Source organism: Castor canadensis, chromosome 4 (genome assembly GCF_047511655.1).
Source record: "Castor canadensis chromosome 4, mCasCan1.hap1v2, whole genome shotgun sequence".
In the NCBI taxonomy this organism is placed as follows: Eukaryota; Metazoa; Chordata; class Mammalia; order Rodentia; family Castoridae; genus Castor; species Castor canadensis.
Genome location: NC_133389.1, coordinates 32,243,098 through 32,267,965, shown reverse-complemented (window position 1 = coordinate 32,267,965; position 24,868 = coordinate 32,243,098). Strand labels below are relative to the sequence as shown.

General features: G+C 36.8%; 1 non-coding gene across 1 annotated transcript; it reads right to left on the bottom strand.

Annotated features, from left to right (window-relative positions):
* Window positions 1-19,726: 19,726 nt before the first annotated feature.
* LOC141422936 (small nucleolar RNA SNORA38) lies at window positions 19,727-19,851 on the bottom strand. The gene has a single exon (XR_012447627.1). It is a non-coding gene; the product is annotated as a small nucleolar RNA SNORA38 (small nucleolar RNA).
* Window positions 19,852-24,868: the final 5,017 nt, after the last annotated feature.

Sequence of the window (24,868 nt, the reverse complement as noted above, 5' to 3'; positions counted from 1 at the left end):
TAACAGGACCCAGGCGTCATTATTGGGCCTGCTATTTGGTCCCGGGTGACCCTGGAGTTTGGGACATTCCTTCTTCCAGTGTCCGTATTCCTTACAATAGGCACATTGTCCCTGGCCTAGCCTGGGTCGATCTCTTCAGGGACGTGTGGGGCCGGCCCATCCAGAACTCAGTCCAGCCAGACCCTGGACTCCTGCTAGCAATATCTTAGCCATCTCTTTTTGCTGTTTCTTGTTTTCCCTACTCTGGTGTTCCCTGTCCTCTTTCCGAATCCTTTCTTGCAGTTCCTGATTCTCCTTCCTGATTCTATCCTCTCGTTCTTCCAGGGTTTCTCGGGTGTTAAAAACCCTTTCAGCTACTTTCATCAGATCCTGGGTAGTCATTTCCCCAAGCCCTTCTTGCTTATATAGTTTCTTCCTAATATCAGGGGCAGCCTGATTTATGAAGGACATTATCACAGCTGACTGATTCACCTCCACTAGTGGGTCTAGGGGGGTATACTGTCTGTATGCATCATAAAGACACTCAAGGAATGCGGCCGGGCTTTCATTTTCCCCCTGCATTATTGCCTTTACCTTAGCCAAATTGGTAGGGCGGCGGGCTGCCGCCTGGAGGCCTGCCATAAGAGTCTGGCTGTAGACCCGGAGATGCTCCCTACCTTCTGCAGTCCCATAGTCCCAGTCAGGTCTGTTTAAAGGAAAACGATCATCAATCAGGTTTGGCAGGGTAGTCGGTCGCCCATTGTCGCCAGGGACATTCTTTCTGGCTTCAGTGAGAATCTGCTCCCATTCCTCGGTGGTGAATAGGGTCCGAAGGAGCTGCTGACAGTCATCCCATGTGGGACTGTGAGTATGCAAAATGGACTCAAACAGATCAGTCAGGCCTCTAGGTTCCTCAGAAAAAGGAGGATTCTAGGCTTTCCAGTTGTACAGGTCACTACTTGAAAAAGGCCAATACTGATAGGTGCATTCCCCTTCGGGACCAGCACCACCCAGGGCCCGCACCGGGAGGATGGGGGGCCCGGTGGAAGTGGAGGAGGGCTCCTCCTCTGGGGTTTCTTCTCCCTGCCTATGGAGCCTGAGTCCTCTCGCCGGTCCGGAGACCGGGGCAGGGGGTGCAGACGGGGAGGCTGATGAGTGGGGAGGCTTAGAGGAGCCAGCTGCCTCTGGCTGGAGTGGTGCAGCAGCGGCATATGGCGGGGGATTTACTTCACAATCTAAGTCTATCAAGGATGGATGGAGAGTTGGGTCTCCCTGCAGGATAGGCTTCTTAGGGGAATTAATGGGAGTGGGGGTGTTCCCCGACATGGCCAGTATTGCGGGCCGGTCTGTAGGTGCTCCATGGATAAATGGCCGCAGCCAGGAAGGGGGGTCTTCTACTAAAGTCTGCCACATAAGGACGTAGGGATATTGATCAGGGTGGCCATGAAGACTGGGTCTATTAATGACATTTCGGACCTTCTTAATCGTGTCCAAGGAGAAGGTACCTTGAGGAGGCCAGCCTTCATTAAAGGTTGGCCATTCCGCTGAGCAAAGGGTGTCAAACTTACCTTTGTTAATTTTCACACCATAATTGTGTCCTTTAGCGCGGAGTTCTGAAAAATGACTCAGAAGAAGGGTCTTAGGAGTTACCTGAGCCTGTCCCATGATGATCAGGAGAGATGGACAGAGGAGACAGCAAAGAACAAAAGAGACAATTCCAGCAGACAAACAAATTCACACAGGACTCTCTAACATACACAAGTACCGGCCGGTCAACCAGACCACTCTCACAGGTGCAATTCCATTCACACCAGACTCTGGATCCTTACCCAAAGACCATCCAAACAGTGTTCACTGAGGATGCTGGTGTGGCTCCTGACCTTCGGGGATGTCTCCCACAACTTCCAATAGTGAAGCCTCCAGGGCTGTAACACCTTCCTTCCACTCAATGAGAATTCTCAACCAGATTCAGACGGGGACTCTAAGTCCCTCCAAACGGAGGTGGCCAATCCTCCTTCCACGGTCTTTCCCAATTAAACCTCGGTATCGGAGGCTGTTTGTTCCTCTCAGGGAGGGGCTCAGATCTCGGTGGGCCCTCCAGATGTTGGGGTCCAGAGTTGACCACCCCTCAGAGGACCAAAAAGACACTCACGATAATGTAAGCCACAAAGCGAGGTTTATTTCCAGCTAACTGGGGTCCAAGTATCTGCCCGACGCAGTGGGTTTCAACACGGACCCCGAATACAAAATTCAGGCTGCTTTTATATTTTTTTTAGACATTAGTCATGGTTACACAGCAATTTTTATGGTCCCTGGGGTCACATATTTCTGATATCTCCCACATCCTGGTGGTGGGGCCAGATTACTTGAAGATTATTTATCAGGAACTTGATAAACACCAGGTGTCTCAACTCATTGACTCACATACCATTTTAGCAAGATTAACCATAAACAGTCCCTGTTCCCAGAAACTGTCCCACCTCCCTTTGTTCCAGTAAGTGGTGGCTTGGGTCATGTTAGCCATGGTGGGTTTCAGGCTGAGTGGGCTGCAAGCCTCAAAGGTACCCTAACGTTTGTACCCTAACAAAGGAACATTACCAAACTCATTCTATCAAGCCAGTATTATACTCATTCCAAAATCAGATAAGAACACAACAAAGTTATAGACCAATCTCTTTAATGAATATAGATGTAAAACTTTCCAGTGAAACACTTGCAAACAGAGTTCAACAATACATTAAAAAGATTATAGACCATGATCAAGTTGGTTTCATTACAGGAATATAAGAATGGTTCAACATAAGTACATTAATAAAAGTAATATAACACATAAATAGAATGAGGGGCAAAAACCACGTTATCATTTTTTTTTGGTGCAGAGAAAACCTTTGACAAAATTCAACATAGTTTCATGACAAAAGTTCTGAGGAAACTAGGAAAAGAAGAAATGCACCTCAACATAATGAAGGCTATATAAGGCAAACCTATAGACAACATCATGCTAAATGGGATAAAACTGAAACCATTTCAACTAAAATTAGGAACAAGAAAAGGGTGGACACTCTCCAACTCTTATTCAATATAGTACTGGAATTCCTTGCCAGAACAAAAAGTCAAGAGAAAGAAGTAAAAGGAATTCAAAAGGGAAGGAAGAAGTCAAATTATTCCTATTTGCAGATGATATGATTTTATACCTCAAAGACTCCAAAGATTCCAGCAGAAAACTCCTAGATCTTATAAAGATTTTTAGCAACGTAGTGAAGGATGGACTACAGGAGATCCCAGAAAGTGATAAGTGGTGGAGGAGACACCTCTCCTTCCCAGGAAACATCTGTCTGCAACTGAGAGACACCTCTACCCTCAGGCAATACACAAAAAGGCTATAAAACCCAATATCCAACCTGACCCATGGGACCACAGGTTTCCAGGTCCTCCTGTATGCCCGCATGCAGCCTTTCTCTTCTCTTCTCTACAAATAAAATCTTTCCAACCTCTGCAGCTGAGGTGAATGTCCACGCTTTCATTTTCAGAGTAGACCCAAGAATCCTGAACACCTGAAATTCCTGCATGTGTCATCTGTGCATCAATAGCAGGATATAAAATCAACATAAAAAAAGTAGTTTTTCTCTATATCAAGAATGAACAGGCTGAGAAAAGAAACAGGAAAAGAATCCCATTTACAATAGCCTCAAAATAATATTTCAGCATAAACTTAATCAAAGAGGCAAAAGACCTCTACAGTGAAAGCTATACAAACTTGAAAGAAGAAATGAAAGAAGAAACCAGAAAACAGAAAGTTCTCCTATGGTCATGGATTGGCAGAATTAATATGAAAATAGCTATACTATCAAAAGTAATCTGATTCAATGCAATTCCAATCAAAATCCCAATGTCATTCTTCACAAAAATCCAAAAATAGATCCTAAAACTAATATGGAACAATAAAAGACCCCCAAAAGAACAATACTAAAGGAATCACAATACGAGTCTTCATATACTACAGAGTCATAGTAACAAAAACAGCCTGGTACTGTCACAAAAATAAACATGAAGACCAATGGGACAGAACAGAAATAAAACAACACAACTGCAACCATCTGATCTTTGACAAAGGAACCGAAGACTTTTTACGGTATAGAAAAGAAAGCCTCTTCAACAAATGGTGCTTAGAAAGCTGGTATCTACATGCAGAAGACTGAATCTACTCCTCTATCTCTTACCCTGACAATAATCTACTCTAATTGGATCAAAGATCTTAATGAAAGACCTAAAACATTGAAACTACTACAGTAAAAAGTAATGAAACCTCTGGAAGATATAGGCATATTCAACTGTTTTCTGAATAGCACTGCAATTGCCCAGGACATAAGAGTGATAATTGACAAATGAGATTGTATCAAATTAAAAAGTTTCTGCACAAAAAAACAGTTACCAGAATCAAGATACAACCCCCATAAGGGGAGAAAATCTATGCCATCTACTCAGCATATAAGTGATTTATATCCAGAATATGCAAAGAGCTTGAAAAACAAACAGCAGAATAAATAATTCAACTAATAAATTGAACAGACAGTTCTCAGAAGTACAGATGACTAATAAATTCATGAATCATTTTTCAACATTTAGCCATAAAGGAAATGAAAATCAAAACTACACTAAAATTCTTCTTACCCTGTCAGATTGGCCATCCCCAAGAAAACAAACAACAACAAATGCTGGTGAGGATGTGGAGTGAAAAAGCAACACTTATACCCTGTTTGTGGGAATATAAATTACTATAACCACTAATGCAAATCAATATGGAGGTTACACAAAAAACTAAATATATATACCATGGCATATTATTCAGCCATAAAGAAAAATGAAATACGTCATGCAGGAAATGGATGGTATTAGAGAATATCACATTGAGCTAGATAAGCCAAGCTCAAAAGCCCAAATATCACATGTGCATGCTCATTTGTGGAACCTAGGCCTAAAATGATGACGACGATGTTAATAATAACAATGGGTCAAGAATGTATATGGGAGACTCTCTGGAGAGAGGTCAGTGGGACGGGGACAGGGGAACAGAAGGGATACCAAGGGGTGAGGAGGATGGAAGTACACAGCACATATACATATGAAGACAGCATAATGAAACCCACCAAATACTGTTTGAAATTGGGGGGAAAAGAGTGGAAATGGGAATATAATGGTGGTTGTGAACTTGTTCAAGGTATCTTATGCACACGTATGGAATTATCACAATGAAATACCCTTGGATTATTAGTGTATGATAAATCAAAAATAAAAAGTACTACAAAAAGAAATTAGAAAATCTGAATAGCCCCCAAATGACTATTTTTAAAAAATCAATCCATTATTAAAAACATATTCAACATGTTAATATAATAAAGGTATAATTACCACAATACATGAAAATAATATTTTGTGATATTCAGCAACCATTCATAATTTTAAAAACAAAAAATTTAATAAAGCAACGAAAAACCTCTAAACAAAGTGTGGCTATAAGACAGCATCTCTAATCTGATAAAAGCTGTGTATAAAAATAAATGAAAACCTCATCAAGTTTAATACTTAACAATTGAATGGTTGGTTATTCCAGTGATCAGGAACAAAATGAAAACATTTACGATCACCAATTCTCTTCAAAACTGTCCTGAAGACCCTAGTGTGCAATAAAGAAAGATTGATAAATGTATAAGCAGTGAACATAATTATATAATTAGATAATCTAGAAGAGTCCAAAAATAAATGATAAGATTAATTTATAGATGACGTTAAAGTTTCTTGATATGAAAATATAAACACTGCAATGATATTTCTATGCACAAGCAACAACAGAATAGGGAGGAAATTTTTTTTTAAATATCAGAGTATCAAATGTGTAGAAACAAATAAAATGATAAATGGCTAACAATCAATAGGTAATAGTTCTTGACAGGCCTTAAAATGACCTAAATAAATGAAGAGATATAACATGTTCACAGATTACAACAAAGATTTAATACTAATCAAAACTCTAGCAAGTAGTTATTTTGGCATGTGGAAATTGACAAGCTGTTTCTATAACTTCTATGGAAATACAAAGGACGTAAAATGAAAAGGAAGAATAAAAATGAAGAACTTATAATAGCAAGACATATTATATAGCCATATAATTAAAACTGCATTATAACTGTATAGAGGTAGTTAAATAAACCCATGAGACAGAAAAGATTCCAAAATCTTTGCATATAGTGATTCCAGATATATACATACAGGTCACCTTAAAGAGAAAGATGTCTTATCAGTGTGGAGACTGGAGGTGGCAGGAGAGGAATGCTGGTGTTTTCAGGATATTATTACTGAGCCAAGAAAATATTTATGGAAAAAAATATCCTGAACTTAGCTAGTTTTTACCAAAAAACAAAAACCAATTTGAAATAAATTCTGTAACTAAAAATTAAATTGATTAGCTCTAAACTACCAGACAACGTCATTAAAATTATGCAAAGAAATCAAAATTCATTGAAAAATTGATGAATTGGACTTCATAAAATTAAGAAATAGCTAATCATTTAAGGATACCATATGAGAGAGTAAAAGGTAATCTGTGGTGTGGAAAAAGATATTTGCGCTATATTTACCTGACAATTTATACCTAGAATACAACCAATAAGAAATCAATAAGAAAAATACACAAAATACACCCAAAATGGTTGTTATAAATAGGAATAGGTCACTCATATAAAAATAACATTGAAATGTAATGAATTTTCAAATATGTATTTAACTTCGTTAGTCATTTTTAGAAATGCAAATGGAGACCAGACCAAAATGAGATACAATAGCCAATGAACAGAACAGAAGAAATTAAATATGTCAGTGTACTGACATTATCAAGTACTAACAAAAATGTGGATCATCTTTAATTCTCATACATTGCTGACAGAGTGTCAGTTAATACAATCATCTGGAAAACTGTTTGACAATGTCCTCTGTAGCTGAGCTTTGCTTATTTTATACTCCAAAAACTTCACTTTCAGGGATATATGGAAAAAAACATGTACATGTGCCTCAAAAGACATTGCCAAGAAGATTGGTAGCATTTGAATTCATAATAACTTCAAACAAGAATCATTCCTCAAGTTCATTAACACTACGCTTGATAAATGACTTTTGGTATATCATAAAACAATATGATAGAGCAATATAAAAGAACAAATTATACTACTCCAAACAGTGTGCATGAATCTCAAAGGCATAATATTATAAAGATACAAGACACAAAAAAGTACATTTCAAATGATTCAATGTGAATAAAGTTTATAATATTTCGAAAGTGACCTAAGCTAATCTATGAAGATAGATGTCAGGCTATATGAGGGTATAGTGAATTGTGGAGGCATTAAATTAAGGAGCAGTTGGATTCTGGAAAGATTTTGAATATTTTGGTAATGATTACATGGGTGGTTTGTTGTTTCAAAAATGCATTGAGTTGTAGAATTAGAACTTTGTTCCTTTACTGTAAATTTGTTGCTCTTCATTTAGAAATAGTTTAGAACCAAACAACACACACACACACACACACACACACACACACAGACACACACCTCAACACACCAAAATGAAATTTAGATGTACCAGTCTAGCAAGTTTAAACAGCTGAGTTCAAACCCCTGTACCACTAAAAAACATATAGATGTAGAAGTTTTTATCTGTAATTTCAGCACAGGTGTATCCCAGCATCTCCTTAGCACACATTTTTTTAAAATTTCTTTTCTCTTTTTATGTACTATTACTTGCACCTCTGTATTCATTTATTGCATTATTGAATCCTTTTCTGTTGCTTTCATACTTTTCCCACTATCTCATATTCCTTTGGACTTACTCCTTTTCCTTCCTTTTCTCAAGGAACATGTGCTTGATGACCTAACTCTCTGGCCCAGCTCACAGCAGCTCCAACAAATGAGTGTTTCAATATAAATGCAATAAAATGTTTAATATCCCTGTTCACTTAGACCAACTCTTTATGGGATTGTTAGCATAGAGAGTATAATATAAACCCATAGTATGGTTAACCTCCATTTATTTCTCTGGTTATGTGGATTCCAGTTGTATTCATTTTAAAAGCTTGGAGGAGCCTCATTAACTTTACAAGGCAAGACTGGATTTACAGAACCAATATCTATGTGAAGAAAGCAACGCCTGCAGGTTCTGTTTTTATTGGTGATTCTCTGTTGGCATTTTTCTCCTAATACAGACGTCCTTTACAAGATTACTTTTTATGGAACAAAAGCAACAGGCAATTTCCAATTAAATGCAGATGGCAAGGTTTTTCTTCCTACAGGCACTCAGGTGCAAAGATACGCCCCAAAGCCTATGAATTTTATGAGGGGTTAATGTAGTTAATGTATTTTGTATTATTTTAAATATTAATTACTGTATAAACATTGCCCCAAGCGCATGTTTTAGGCAGGATATTGTCCAAACAAATGCACATCTTATTTTAAGTAACCTTTCAAAATTAGTATAAGAAGGCTATTACCAGCTCTCAATTATTTTTCTTTTCTGCTTTAACTAGCTCTGCTTTCTAGGGATTAGACTGGGAAATAATTAAATTCAATACTTCTTATTGTTATCCAGCTTTGACTAGTGTTTATCTACAAGGCTTAACTACTTGGAGCATATTATAAAGAAAAAACCTGGGACCAGAATGCAGTCATCCTTCTCTGGTAGCAACTTTGATAAACACTTAATCAACAAAAACAGCAAAACACACAGAACACATAATTAAATGCTGGTTGACTGAAAACATACAAGATGTTACAATTCTACCCACTACAATATAAAAAATTTATAATCTATATCATAAATAGATAATTGGGTTATATCATGAGGTTATGTTTGTTCCAAGATGAGGTAGTTTGTGACACCTACTACTCTGTTATACCTGTGTGCACACTCTACTAGATACTTCCAGTTCTGTTGCTGGGTTTATGGCAGGTTTTCACTTCCTTTGATCTTTCCTATAAATTTTGTCCATGTGAATCATGTTGCCAGTAAAGTGTGAGCAGAAGTTCTGTACATTATTTCCAGGTGGATAGCATTGAGTTAGGCGGAGGCTTGTCATCATTTCTTTCTATGTGCCAAGGATGCAACTGTGGTCCAGACAGTGTCTGCTCTGGAAGCCTGGGTTTTGGGCAGTGAGCAGAGTAACAGAAGTATCTGTGATAGACATGGTGCATCAGTAAACAAAAGCCTCTGTTGTGCTAAACTGCTAAAATTTGCAGGTTATGTATGAGCAAGTAATAATCCAGTACATACGAATTTTGACACACTCTGAAGCTAGAATGATGTCTTCTTTATCGCAAGTGATCAACAACCCTTAATTGAACTGAATTGCTGAAGGAATCACAAAGATGTAAAGATTACAAAGATGAATGTGAAAAATGCTTGTCAAAAATTAAATTACAACACAATCAAAAATCAAGAGAACTTACCATGTAGTGCTGACTTAGTCATCAAATAAATGGTACTTATAATGAAAGCTGGAAATTCAGGACTGTGAGAATTGACTGGGATCAAGCTCTAAAAGGTTTCTAAGAAGTAGAAGAAGTTTAATCCTGTCCTCAAACATCAGTAGAATTTGAAAAGGCAAACATTTGTCATATTCTCTGTAGAAGATGTACCTTGAAGAAATGAGGAAATCAGTTTAGGGAGATGCAAAGAGTGAAAAACAGATATATTTGAAAGAAACCAACAGTACTTAAATTCAGAATACTAGAAGGAGGAAAAATTTTAAAAAAATATTTTTATATATAGGACCACGTATGGCAACTCATTCATGAAACTCCAGGAATTTGAATTTTATTATCTAAGTCAGAGTTATTGAAGTTCACTACAATGGCACTAAGAAATAGAAAGGGGTAGCTCAATGGCAGTGTGATACAAGCCTAAAGAGCAGGGAAAGTAGAATAAAGTAAATAAAGCACTCTGCAGATGATGTTTTTGTGTGAAATGGATTTTTAGCTAATGTCTGATGATAAGGAAGAGGGAAAAAGGTGACAGTAAAATCATGGGTTTTTTTGAGTTATCAGACTGACAAGTAAAACAAAGCCCACAAGAGGTAAAAATTAGACTGCTGAGTATACAGGAACTGTGCCAAGCAAAGAAATACACACTAGTGAGTGAAGTTTTTAAGCGATTAAAGTCTGAGTATTTCTGAGAGGGAAAAGCTCTGGGTTTATAAAGAACTAAAAACAGTCTAGAACTTTATGGTAACTAAGGACTGATAAGCAGTATAGGAAAGAGGGCAGAATGAGTCTGTAGATCTGCATACAGTTGGCTAAAATAATGTCTTTGCCCACCAGTCAGAAATATCTTTCTATAGTTTCGGTGTCTTAAGGTAAAAAATTCATAATCAAATATTGGGGTCAAAATAACAGCTTCATCAGATTAGAACTGCTTAAGGTGAAATCCCAGAGTTGTATTGTATAAGAACTTCACTAAAAAAAGTATTTTCCTTTTGAAGTATTCATAATGTCTCTCGTCTATGCACACACAATACAAGGGTCTTTTTCTTTACTGGCAAACATCCCTGCTGTCATAAAATGAAGACAGAGTTCCTCTCTTTGCAAGGGTTTTATCATAGCTCTCTTTTAATTTGAGGCTTGAGCTCCTGAACTCTATCTTCCAGGTTACCAATGACATTTTAAAATTTATTGACTTATTATATAAGTTAATACACAATTATATACATTTGTAACATATTTTTCATCCATGTAGATGAGATTCAAATTTCACCTTGCATTACCAACACTTTTTTCCTTAAGTCATTACTTGTAACTCTGAAATGAATTTTATTTCTTCCACTAGGAAAATCACTTTCAAAGAGATTTGAAAATTGTAAATATTTTATTCTTGTCCTGTATATATAGATGTAGAATTGTGGAAATGCCTCAGAATACCAAAGAGTAAAGGAAAGGAGAGGTGGAGAAAATGGCGTTAAGAAGTGTGAAGTAAGGAGGAAATTCATCAGAGAGGAAAAGAGATAAGTAAGGAGGAAAAGATGAGATGGCAACTTTAATGTATCTTTTCTCTTTAAAATCATACACTATTCTGTCAAATGTTAAGTTACTCAAGGAAATCTGTATTTGAATGTGATTAAGTGCTTTAAAAAAGGTGATTGTGATTTTCAGAATACAATTTCAAAAGTACATGCTCAATAAGAGCAGAAAACGTTTGCACTACCCGCCACCTCCCTGGAAATAAAATATTAGATAGCTAAGCCATCTATTTTTCGAAGGTGGAAGACACGGGCTGCTTGAATTACTATTACTTTTATTGTCCCTATTAGCCCTCTATTCTCTTATCCAGTTGGTTTATACAGGCCCCAAGATTTTTTGTGCAGTTAAGTAATTTTAATGTCTCAGTGACATGAAATAAAAAAGAAAGCTTGTTTTTCGATTTTTTTTTCTTTGATTTTCTTTGAGCCTTTGCTATCTTTTGTGAACAGGTCTTTAGAGTGATGCTGCCACCTAGAGAACTGCTTTGAAATTTCTCTGCAGCCAAATAAGAAAACAACAACCAGACACTGCTGCTGCTATGCGCTGTGTGCTGGGGAGAAAAGCAATATCCTTTCCCTCATCGATCACAAGATTCATGGCTAAGATCTCTATAACACAGATTAGCAAAAGGAAGGAAGATTAGATTACTCAGTATATGTTTATATGTCACAGGAGCCTTCAGAAGAGACGGTCTAAGCAAAGCAAGAGAATCTATATATTCTTATGGATAACCATGGGAAAGTATGATTGGGGGACACTAAGGTCTGATCTGATGGTAGTGAACTGGGCAGAATTTAGCAAGCTCTCTTTGTTCCTATTCTTGTCTGTACAGCCTCTTTCCTTTCTCCAGGTATAGAAAGTACCCTTTTGGGATGAGGGTCTTATGGCTTAGTAAAGGAAGGTCAGCTGGAGTAAATGAAAGGGAGAGAAAGCAGGAAAGACTGTCCCGCTTCTGTTGTTTCTGAAGATACCAAGGTGCCAGTTTTTGGGTTGGCATAGCCTCTATTCCTTATCATACATTCCTCACTTTTCAGGATGAGCATTAGCCTCACCTGTTGGTAGTACTGTGGTTTAAACTCAGGACCTTTCACTTTCTAGACAAGCACTCTACCATTTGAGACATGTCCTCTGCTCTTTTTTCAGATAGGATCTCATGCTTCTTGTCTGGGGCTGGCCTTGGATCCTCCTACCTATGATCTCTCAACTAGCTGGGATTATAGCTGAGTATCACCATGACAAGCTTGTTCTGTGATATAGGGTCTCACTAACATTTTTTTTTCTTGTCCAGAGTTGGCTCTGAAATGTGGACCTCTTATTTCCACTTCAGAAGGAGCTGGGATTATAAGTATAAGCTACCTCACCCAGCTCCTCATCTGGTTTTTACTAAAACATTGTGTCCTAAAGTGAAATTCCTTATAAATTTTATTTCTTGAGAGAATCGAAACTTGTTTTGTTGGGTAAATTATCCCATGGAATTGCTGTAATTGAAATTAGTTTTACTCATGCTACCTACAAGTAAAAATGACCCTTCGAAGGAAATGAGAATATCAATTGTTCTTTTCATGATATCTTTAGAGTAATGAAATTCAAATGCATTTATATTTGCCAGTGTTTAATTATACATTTTGGGAGTTCTTTATTTGAATTTATATTCCTTGGAAAGAAAGTATTTAACAGATTTCACCTATTACCAGAGCTAAATATCATTTGAATCAAACATATTCAAAACCAATCCTGACAGTCAATGAAAATATTTGTTACTCAATCATGATAGATAATGGTGAATTTAGTTTTTAAATTGTTAGTGAAATTAGCTATTAACGTGAAATATTTTCTTGAGTTCTTTTGCTGGAGTTTAAGCTATTTGGCCTCTTTTATTTTTTTAACTTTTTGTCTACAAACATCTTGCTGTTGAGAAACCAGTATTACTCACAGAATTCTTTCTATGCCTGTCAACAGCCTACAAGTGTAAATACAGAGCATCATGGGGAAGACTTGGATGAAATGACAAATGGGAAAGGGAGCCAGGCTGTGAATCCTACAATCCCAAACTATTCAGACCCCACTGTATCCTCTCATGGGAATCAGTGGTCACCTTACACTCTTTATACTAAATATCTTGCCTCTAACAGCCCCTCAGTGTTTGCTCTGTCTCCAAATATAATTCCTGAGTGGCCCTGTATGGCATGGGATGTCCTTTTCACCTAGTCTAGGAATATCCATTGTCAGATGTCATGCATTCAGCCATCTTCATGAGCAAAGACAGGCAGTCTGTTCCCCTCCATGGAAGTGAATAAGAGGTGATTGTAACAATAACAATATACCCAGTGATGTTCATTTTGAGAACAATAGAAGGTGATCCTTAAGCTTTTTGATGCCTTTTAGGCAGTCTCATGTCAGCCTATATCCATCACAAAAACATGTGCTTTGGCTAAGTTATTTAGCTTTGCTTCATAAGAGATTCAAGTCTCTTATGCTCCACCGATAGTAGAGAAAAAAAATTAATATACTCCATCACAGAAAAAGAAGCTACTTTTAAGAGCATTTACATCAGAATAACATGTCTGAATTATTTTGAATTTACACTTTTCTCCAATAACTTCTAAAGAGGGTTTGATATGTGAGTGAACTTTGGTGTGATATAATGTATACTGTGCATCATTCAATAAATATTTTCATTAATGAATTTCACTCATTCTCACCACTGTACTTGCTTGCCCTGGCCTTGGTCCAATAGTGTGGAGAAAGAATTAGAGCTCTCAGAAAAATAATTAAAAATTGATTTTTAGTAAGGTTTCATGCATTAAATGACAAGATTAGACAAGTGAATATTTTTGACATTTTCTATTGGACTCTGATACCCTATCTGATACAGAAGATTCATTGTTCAAAGTTCTTGCATTTTTTAAAGTGATGCCTTAAAATAGCCGCAGCTGCAAAGTGAGATTGTGAGTTTCAGCATCAACATTTTCAACTTCGTAGAGCTATTCAAACCTTAGAAATATAAAGATTTGGAGAATTAATTGATTTGCTAAAAAATCAAGAGTTTAGGTTGTAAGAAGTAAGCAGGCATTTTATTTCAGCAATATTTTTGACTTCATTATTTCCTCCCATAAAACTGGAGAGTCAGGTATGTATGATGGGAGACTTTTGTAATATTGTAATGTTTCTACTACAATGTGTAATATGTTTCTTTATCACCCCCAGGCAACCTCCATTTCATATCCTTAATTCTTCATTTCTCAATGTTTTGCCTTTTCCCTCTTCAGATAATGCACATGCACCATGAGAAATACTCATTCTTCTCTGTTCAAAAATACATGTGTTAGAATGGTCATCTATAGTTTTAAAATAAAATATTTTATTTTTTGACTCAAATTAGCTTATTTTTTAATAATGATTTTATTTACTTTTTATTGTTTTCACATTTATTTACATGTGTATACATTGTTTGGGCCACCCTCCCCACCCCACCCCTGATTCTGCTCTCTTGTTTTCTGATTTTGTAGAATAGAAAACATAAGAGATAGTAAGAAAGACATATCATTTTTGCTAGTTTAAGATACAGATAGCTATACAGAGAGATTCCTGGTGTTGCTTCCACGCACTTGGGTATTGCAACCCACATTGGTTCATCTCTGGCAAACCTCTTCACTACTTCCTGGTCCCCTTCCCATAGTGGCCTCTGCTAGTTTAAGATTACATTATTCTGTCTTTTACAAGGAGCACATCCACCACATTCAAGTTTTAGGTTTCCTTCCTATTCCCTATTCCTCCCATATGTGTCCTCCCCTTAATGTATGACCCATGTCCAATAATATTACAGCATTTGTTTTGGATCTATAATCCACATATAAGGGAGAACATGAAATTTTGGCCTTCTGAGCCTGGTTTACTTCACTTAAGATGATGTTTTCCAGTTCAGTCCATTTACTTGCAAATGACAAAATTTCATTCTTCTTTGTGGCTGAATAAAATGCCATTGTGTATAAAGACCACATTTTCTTAATCCATTCATCGGTAGTAGGGCATCTTGGCTGTCTCCATAGTTGGCTATTGTGAATAGAGCTGCAATAAACATGGATGTATGGGTGCCTTTGTAACAACCTGAGTCACATTCCTTTGTGTATATTCCAAGGAGTTGGATTGCTGGATCATATGGCAGATCTATGCTTCGTTTTTTAAGAAACCTCCATATTGTTTTCCATAGTGGTTGTACTAGCTTACATTACCACCAGCAGTGTATAAGGGCTCCTTTTCCCCCTCATCTTCACCAACATTTGTTGGTGGTGGTGTTCTTGATGGTAGCAATTATAACAGGAGTGAGGTGGAAACTTAGTGTGGTTTTGATTTGCATTTCCTTTCTGGCCAGGGATGGTGAGCATTTTTTCATGATTTTTTAGTCATTTGGACTTCTTCCTTTGAAAAAGTTCTGTTTAGTTCTGTTGCCCATTTCTTTATTGGTTCATTGATTTGGGGGGAGTTTAGCTTTTTGAGCTCCCTGTATATTCTGGTTCTCAGTCCTTTGTCTGATGTATAGCCAGCAAATACTTTCTCCCAGTCTGAGGGTGGTCTCTTCAGTTTAGAGCCCATTTGTTCATCCTTTCTGTTAGTTGCTGGGCTGCTGGAGTTCTACTGAGGAATTCTTTGCCATACCCACTGCTTCCAGAGTATTCCCTGCTAGTTCCTATACTAACTTCAGAGTTTTGGGTCTGATATTAAGGTCCTTAATCCACTTTGAGTTGACACTAGTACAGAGTGATAGGCATGGATCTAGTTTCAGTTTTCTGCAGGCAGATAACCACTTTTCCCAGCAACATTTGTTGAAGAGGCTATTTTTCATCATATGTTCTGGCACCTTTGTCAAAAATAAAGTTGGTGTAGCTGTGTGGATTCATACCTGGGTCCTCTTTCCTGTTCAACTGATCTACATACCTGTTTTTATGATAATATCATGCTGTTTTTACAGCAATGGTTCTATAGTATAGTTTGAAGTTGGGTATTGTGATACCTCCAGTATTATTCTTTTTTTATTGTTTATTCATTTATTCATATGTGCATACATTGTTTGGGACATTCTTCCCCCTGTCCCTCACTTCCTCCTTCTTCCCCCTAACCCCTCGCTTCCAGACAGAACCTGTTCTGACCTCTTCAATTTTGTTGAAGGAAGACATAAGTGATAGTAAGTGAGACATGGCATTTTTGCTAGTTTGAGATAAAGGTAGCTATACAGATTCCTAGCATTGCTTCCATTCACATAGCATTGCTCAGTGTTGCCTTGACTATTCATGGCCTATGTGTTTCCAAATGAACTTTAGAGTAGATTTTTCAATCTCTGTGATGAATGTCATTGGGATTTTGATGGGAATTGTGTTGAACATATAGATTGCTTTTGGTAGTGTAGTCATTGTTACTATGTTGATTCTACCAACTCATGAGCATGGAAGATATTTCAATCTTCTGTAGTCTTTTTTGATCACTTTCTTCAGTACTTTGCAGTTCTCCTTGTAAAGGTCATTTGCATCCTTTATTAAGTTTATTCCTAGGTATTTGATTTTTTTGAGGCTATTGTAAATGGAATTGTTTTCCTATATTATTTCTTAATTTGTTCATTGGTGTATAGAAAGGCTACACCAAAAATCTTTAAGTAGCCTTAAAGATTGTTGTAAGTTGATTTTGTATCCTGCTACTTTGCTGAAGCTGTTTATGTTGTCTAAGAGTTTTGGGGTTGGGGTAGAGTTTTTTGGGTCTTTGAGGTATAGGATCATGTCATCTGCAAATAGAGGTACTTTGGCTCTTTCTTTACCTATTTGTATTCCTTTCATTTCTTCTTCTTGCCTTATTGCTCTGGCTAAGAATTTCAGGACTATATTGAGTAGGAGTAGGGAGGTAAGTATCCTTGAATGATTTAGTTTATAACAAAGAACCTGGTGTATTTGCAGAAAACTAGTAACCAAAGCTAAAAAGGCCTTACATCTTTTTGTTGTTACTGTTGTTGTTTTGTACTATGGTTTGAACTCAGGACATTGCTAGCAAGGCAAGAACTCTACTGCTTCAGATATGGTTCCAGCCCTTTTTGCTCAGATTATTTTTGAGAGTGGGTCTCAGCTTTTGTCCAGGCCAACCTGGAACATGATCCTCTTTTTTACATTTCCTGGCACAGCTGTGATGACAGGCATGCGCCACCAGATCCAGTTTTGGTTGAGATAGGGTGACGTGAATTTTTTCCCGTTTTCTTGGAGGTAGCCTGGACTCATGATCCTCCAGATTATAGCCTCCCCAGTTACTAGGATTACAGATGTGAGACTCTAGTGTGAGCCACAAACTAATATTTGTCCATAACAAGTTTAAATATGGTAGTGAATAACAAAAATTAAGACAGGATCTATGAAGTAGACCATATCTATACTGACATGGAAATTCATTATTTAAAATGTTTCTTTAATGTTATTACTATTATAAAAATAGAAAATTTAGGAAGCATCCTTTTTGAATTATTAACATTTGCCCTGGTTGCCTGGAGCCTGGTCCTGCTGATCCTGGTCTCCCAAGCAACTGGGATTACAAGTGAGAGCCTCTGGCACCTGGCTTTAAACTTCTTAATATTAATACATTTCTAGGAATATGGGTATTTTTGTCCAAATTCTGAAATACCCAGTTGTTTCTCAGATGAATTTTGTTTCCCTTAATCCTTCAAGGCAGAAAAATCACTTTTTCCCTAGAGAATTCTGTCCTATGAGACTATTGGCTGTCTCCTTCAAAAACAACATCTGGGAGTGGTCAGCTTTCACTCCCTAATCCCTTTGGTAGGGATCTGAGCCCAAATTCTTTGAACACAAATCCATTCTGTGAAAAAGTTTCTGACAATTATTCTTGTAGTATAATATTTATGCAATGAGTTAAATTAATAAATGATTTGAGGCTCACCTTTTAGGACTTTACATTAAAGTCCTAAAAGACAGTGCAGCCAGGCATGACTATGAAGGTATAGAGTTGGAAGAATGACTGCATTGCTGTGATAAAGCTAGGTTGCACAGATGAGAAGAGCTCATATGGACATGTGGCTGGGGTTGGAGACACAGAAATTCCAAGAGAAAATCTAGAGTTTAGAGAAAATACTGAGGAAGATAATAAGGCATAATTTGGCAAGAGAAAGTTGCTCATTTGGTTCTCGAATGGATTTTTCATCTATATTAAGGTATAATTAATTTAAAATTTTTATACCCTTAAAGTATACATTTTCAATAGTTTTTATATATGTATAAACTTCAGAATCTGTTGAAAACCAAAAGCCACAGTCTGACAAGGTCACTGTGGCTTAGCAGCATTCCAACAAGGTCAGAATCTGAAGGTGCACCATGTTTCTATCATGGTGGGAAGGAACGCTAAATGGTTTCTTTCCCTTGACTAAAAAGAAGTTTATATTTAGTCAAGGACACTGGCAGTAAAAATGGAGGATGGGAAAAACAGAAAAGTTGTAACTAGGTCAGAGTGTTTTTGATGTTTAAGTCTCTTCCTCTTTTGTATAAAGTTGGCTGAGAAAAATAAAATTTTGCCAGTTGGTCATCCCTTCTGGCCCTCTTGATATGTGTTTTGTCATTCCCTTCCTTAGTGAGTGAGTCCTTTTGTGTGCCCTGTCTTGTTCATTCCTGCCCTGAGCCTTTTTGGGCCAAGGACCTCTGCGATCCTGGCAAGAATCCACTGTCACCATGAACATAATGAAAATATCCTTGCACAACAAAGTTTTCCCATGCTAGTTCATAATTTATTTCTCTCCTCATTCCTAGGCAACCAATAATAAACCATCTAGAACTAGAGATTAATTTTCATTTTTTTACAATTTTATACAAATAGAATCATACTTTTTGTTTTCAGACAATCATCACAGTGACCTGTAGATCCACACAGATTTTTGTATCCATCCAGTGGCATGCTGAGAAATATTTAATAACCAGCTCTCTGGTGGCAGAGGTGAGTGGACTGATTTACAGAATTTGCCGATTCTCATGGTGAGAATATTTCCATCGTGGCTGAGTTAAATGTACCAACATGATGAATTTAAAATTCAAGTTGAGAAGAAACGCAGACAATCAGACCTGGAAACAGTAATTCAGCCAGTTTGTCTGCACATGTCATTGTGTCATCCTTGTTATTGTTAGTAACAAGGATGGACCACAATTTGTTTATTCATTCACCTGCACATCAAATTGGGTTGCTTCCAATTTAAGGTATTATAAAAACAGATGCTATGAATATTCTTAATCCAGTCTTTGTATAATTATGTTCATTTGTCTTAGTCAAATGCTTAAAATACCTACAAGCCTCCTAATCTCTGCCTCCTGAATGGCTAGGAGTATAGGCATGAGCCACAGGTGCCCAGCCTACAGCTATAATTTTTTTAAATGTGGCTGGACCATTTTATTATCCCACCAGCAGTGTAGGAATGCTCCAGTTGCTCCACATTTTTGCCAACACTTGTCACCAGTATTTTTCATTTTAAATCATAATGGGAAAGTAGTAGATTTTAGTATTGTTTTACTGTCTCCATAATCACTAATGGTGTTGAACTTATTTTTATGTGTATATTTACCACCTACATATCATCCTTTGGAAGTGTCTACACTAAAATCTTACTTCTTTTATGGGGTTGTTTTCACACTATTGAGTACAAAAGGTTTTTTTTTTTTTTTCTATGTGGGATGGTTGATCATGGGCTTGTGGAGAGCAAGCTGGCCCCAGATTTCTCCAAATCCACATTTCTTTGCCTCCAAAAAAAGTTTTTTAATAATCTGTACTAAATTCTTTTTTTAGATGTGCATTTTGCAAAAATTTTCTCTATGGCTTAGCTTTTTGTTTTCAAAAAGTTTTTCCCCTTTTGAAGAGAAAATGTGTTTTAATGAAAGCTAGATCTGTAATATTTTATAATTTGTGCTTTTAATGTTCTATTTATTAAGAAATCTTTTTCAAAACTCGAAGTAACTAAGATTTTCCCCTTTGCTTTCTTCTAGAAAGAGTTTTAGCTCTGAAATGTTCTATATTTCATTTTGGATTAATTTTATATGGTATAAGCTAAGGGTTGAGTTTTTTTGTGTAAATGGCTAACCAAATGATTCACATCATATGTTGAAAATATTACCCTTCATCCATTGTTTAATAGAGATTTTTAAAATTAGAGATACTCAGATATGACACTAATAAGTTGAGGCATGCTAAAGGTATGTGTCTGGCAACTTTGAATTTCTTTTTTTAGGGAGTGGAGTTACAAGGACTTGAACTTAGAGCTTCACACTTATTAAGCAGGTGACTCTACTGCTTGAGCCATGCCTCCAACCACTTTTTCTCTGGTTATTTTTGAGATAGGGCCCTCATGTTTTGTCCATGTCAGCCTGGACCATGATCCTCTTATTTTAGGTTTCTCGCCATTGCTGAGCTGTCAGTCATATGCTACCGGGCTAAGCTGTTGATTGAGATTGGGTTCTCCTAAACTTTTTACAAGGCTGGCCTTGAACAGAATTCTTCCAGCTCTCAGTCTCTCTAGCAGCCACCAAATCCTAGCTAGGATGGTAAATTTCAATTTAGATAATCTTGATTTCATCTTGTGATAATACAGAAGTAGATGTAGAGACCTCACAAAGAATAAACTGCATTAATGATTTAAAAATAAACCCAGAACAAATAATAAAATGATTTATAATCTTTCCTAAGTGTCCTTGGAAAATCTGTTAAAAGGTGTAAAACCCATCCTCACAAAATGTCTGAAAATACACATACCCAAACGTGTGCATACAATATACAGTATTTGTTGACGTGCATCTTTTTCTAAGGGGTGTACATAGTAGGTTAAGAATAGGAGAAAAGTGCTTATTAAAAAAATCAATATGAAGAAAATTCAAATCTAAGATGGAGAGAAAGACCTAGACATGTGCCAAGAAGACAGAATGCCTAATTTTCTCTTCATTATTATATAAAGGATAGAGAATCTGGTGAGAAGGTAAGTATGGCTGGAAAAAGAAGGAAGGAGGAAAGAGCAAAGCTATGGGTACAGCAGTGGAAGCTGCATTGCAGCAGAGCTCAATGGATGTTCCAAATCTGACCATGATTGTCCTCCTAAGCTTTGCTGGAATTAAATAAAATTATACAACCTCCCATCTCCCTTTATTTCCCCGAGTTTAGAATCTGACTGTTGTCCAGAGTAATTGATTATCCAAGTCACCTACAAAGCATTAAACATCATATAAACCAGTATAAAACCCAAAATGAAACAAAGCTACTGTGATTAGATTTTCAAAATGTTTTGTTATTGTTTAATTGAGCAGACATCTGTCTAAATAGATAGTTTAGTACCAGCAGGAATGCAAAACAATTTAGTTTTGGAACCTGAAGTAAGTTAACCTCAAATTTAAAACAAAGCAAAACAATAAGATGTTTTCAACTTACTCCTGAATCATTGTGGCTCTGCTTACTTCCTAAGGTGAAAAACTTGAGAAGAAAGCTTTTTAATTTATGTCAGTTCCAAATAGCTCATCCTATTTTCCTTGTATACTACAGAAATATCCTGACAACTCTGTTGTGATGATAAGTAGGATGAACATAAATCATTTAAAAAATATTTATTGTGAAACCTGGGGTTTTAAAAGCTGTGAGTATTAAAAAGTATAGTAAGTCACACAGTTGGTTAAAATGCCCACTTTTATGAGCACTGTATAACATAACTATCTTAGTATTTAGTAATGTAACAATGTAAGTAAATGTGAATTTATGTTTTATAAAAGCATAAGAGTTTTCATAGAAATCCTTCACATACATATTGGAGGAAATTCCTTTGCTAGAACCTGTTTGAGTTTGCAAACTGCAGTTTCTGTGTCTTAACAGGTTGAGGCGATTTGTTGTGTCCCTTTCATGGATCCTAAGTGATAAAACATCAGAGGATCGGAAGAACCTTCAGAAGCCAATATTAGCAACTGGATCACTGAAAGCCCAGAAAATCTGTAAGTCATCAAGTTATGCAGCAAAGGGACACAGAAACAGGACACAAGAAAAGTAGCAATAAATGCAGGTGGCAATATACATGACGTATTCTTGAGTTTTCTTTTAGGAAAGAGGAACATGTCAAGGAGCTGAGGTGTGCTTTCAGCATGTAACAGTTACACAGTGTTTAGTGCTTGGCCCCAGAGTAGAAACAGCAATACACTATGTGCTTCTAGTACTGAGCTGGTACATATTAGCATGAATTGTTAAAGGGTTTTAGACAAGTACCTGATGCCTGCTGCCTCTTCCCACCAAACTCCTTCACAGGCATACTTTTCATCCATTGGATCATGATTGAAATGATGTTTCTAGGGTCTAAATTGGCTTTTTTAGCCTTACCATTCTTGACAGTTATCTCTATGTGGAAATAAATTAGAGAGTATATTTTGAGACTCTGAGGGAGGTGATGTTGTTGCTGGGGACAACAGAGACAAAAGAATGTCAGCAACCCAGAGCATAAAGCCAGGAAAAACCAGGAAGCTGAGGACTTAAATACCAAAGAATTCTCCCCGGGAAACTTTTACCTCTGTGTTCATAGTTTCTGGAATAAAACCCCATTAAAGCAGTTACAGTTATGCTATTCAGTGCATGTTTATACCTCTGTCTCCTTTTGTAGCCTATAAATTCTCCTAGAGTAAGAATCATGGCATAGGGAAAGATAAACCGAGAGATTAATTAATTAACAAATCATTGTCTCCAAGTGGTATTAAGGGTCACTGTAGAGACAGTGAAGATGGTATTTAAGGAATTTACTACCCAAAGTCCAAAGCTGTGTTTGGAGTGTGGGTGTGTGTATTACACTGAGGCCCATGACTTCCCCAAGGCATCTGAATATCTAATTTGTATTGTTTTAAAACGACACTAGGAAAATCTTTCATCTTGTTATGATGAAAATCAATTACTGTTTGGGATATCCCATTTAAAATGAGTCTCCTCTTCTAAGGCTGGCTGAGAAATTGTGTGTACCCCTATTTTTTGTGAGGGAATCTGATCTTCCTTATAACAAGTTTTGAGCCACAGGCACCTCATGCTTTCAAGTAACTCAAAATTACAAATGTCTTGTTTATCTGTACAACACATGCAAGTGGATTCTTCCCACTCTAATGGAAGATATAATTTAGAGCTGAGAGACTGTAATTCCCAGAGCTTTCAAATGGATTATTTCTTTGTTTTGGTTATTTTGAGAGTGCATACGTTTCAGCTCCTGGGTAAATTACAGGCTTTTAAGACTTCACATAGCTGTTTTGTTTCTAAGCAAGCAGAATTTCACCTTTATTCCTCCTAAACTCACTCTTATATTTACAGATGAAAAACAGCAGATGGTAGTAGCATTTATTTACTTTCTATCAAATATCTGCTATTCACACACATGAGACATCCATGGGGTTGGCCTATTTGGACCCTACCTTCTCTGGTCCTAGCCTCTGTAGTATCAGAGCATGAGGACATGAAGAGAAGCTTGTGGAAGGGATGGAAATGTAAAGAAAATTCTTCTGCCATGTCAGCGAAAAAAAGTGAGGGAAAAATATCCATGGAAAAGTAAATTGAAAGACTGAGAGAAAAGACATGAACTTTGTGCACTATCTTGATGCAGCTTCCCTGTTTTAGAATAATAAAAAACAATTTAAAAAATGACAACAAGAATTCTACCCATCTACTCTTTACAAGGTAAAAATTAGGAAAAATGATGTGAATCAGAAGAGTCGTTTGTATGAACCAAAACTAGGAATAAAGAGCAATTACACCTACTTCTTTACTGTAATTCTTTCTAATTGATGACAGCAAATCAATGGAGTGAGTCAGAGAGAAGAATTTTCTGAAAGTGGTAGTTGAGAAATGTTGGAACTGGATAATAAAAGGCACACAAGAGATTTTAAATTTTAATTTTGTTTTTATGAATGGGCATTTTCTCAGTCAGTCTTTCTTGATGCTACACAGCCTCGTCATTCTCAATTACTCATTGTAACCATTAAAATTCCTAAAGAGTCTTGGTCTCCAAGCCTTATGCTGTCTTTTCTCTCTATTTGAAATGCCTTTCCACCCCTTAATGTTGCACCCTCTGTCCTGTCCATACAGATAAATGCCAGCTTTTCAGCAAGTCCTGCCTTCAGTTCTACCACAGAGAAGCTACAGAACTTTAGAAAAGTCACTTGTATGAGTTCCCTTTTCTTCATTTCCAAAACTAGCCAGTAGAAGTGGTCTTTAATATCATTTCTGTTTCTGGTACTTAAGTTAATTTTATAGTTTCAACAATGTGCATCTGTTTTAGAAACCTCTACCTCTCCCCATTTTCTAAGTGTATTTCCTCAGTCATTTATATTCCTAAGTTGACTTAGGTTTGTGAGTAATGTACATTGTGACTAAAGTAGAACTTCACAGGTATTTAGTTACTTAACTTTTTCTTCACTTGACTATGATAGTATGATTTTATAAACTTATGTTTCTGTTCTCTGGTGCCAAGAATTTTTAAGGTCCTAAATGTTTTGAGAATGAATGAGTAACCTAATCAATTTGAGATTAAAGAGTTTTAGTGATGGGCTGTGTATGTAGCCTGGTGTTAGAGTACTTACCTAGCATGTGCAAGGCTCCAAGTTCCATTTCCAACACAACCAGAAGAAATAATAAAAGAGAGTTTTAATAGTTGCAATGATGTGTCTGCAAACAGATGAATAGTTTATGTTTGCCTGGAAAGGACAACAGATAAAAAGAAAAATGGCTACTCAAATATCTTCAAATTTGAGTGAAAATATTACAGTTTTAAGCAGATGAATAACCAGTGTTTAACACTATCTTATAATGGCACA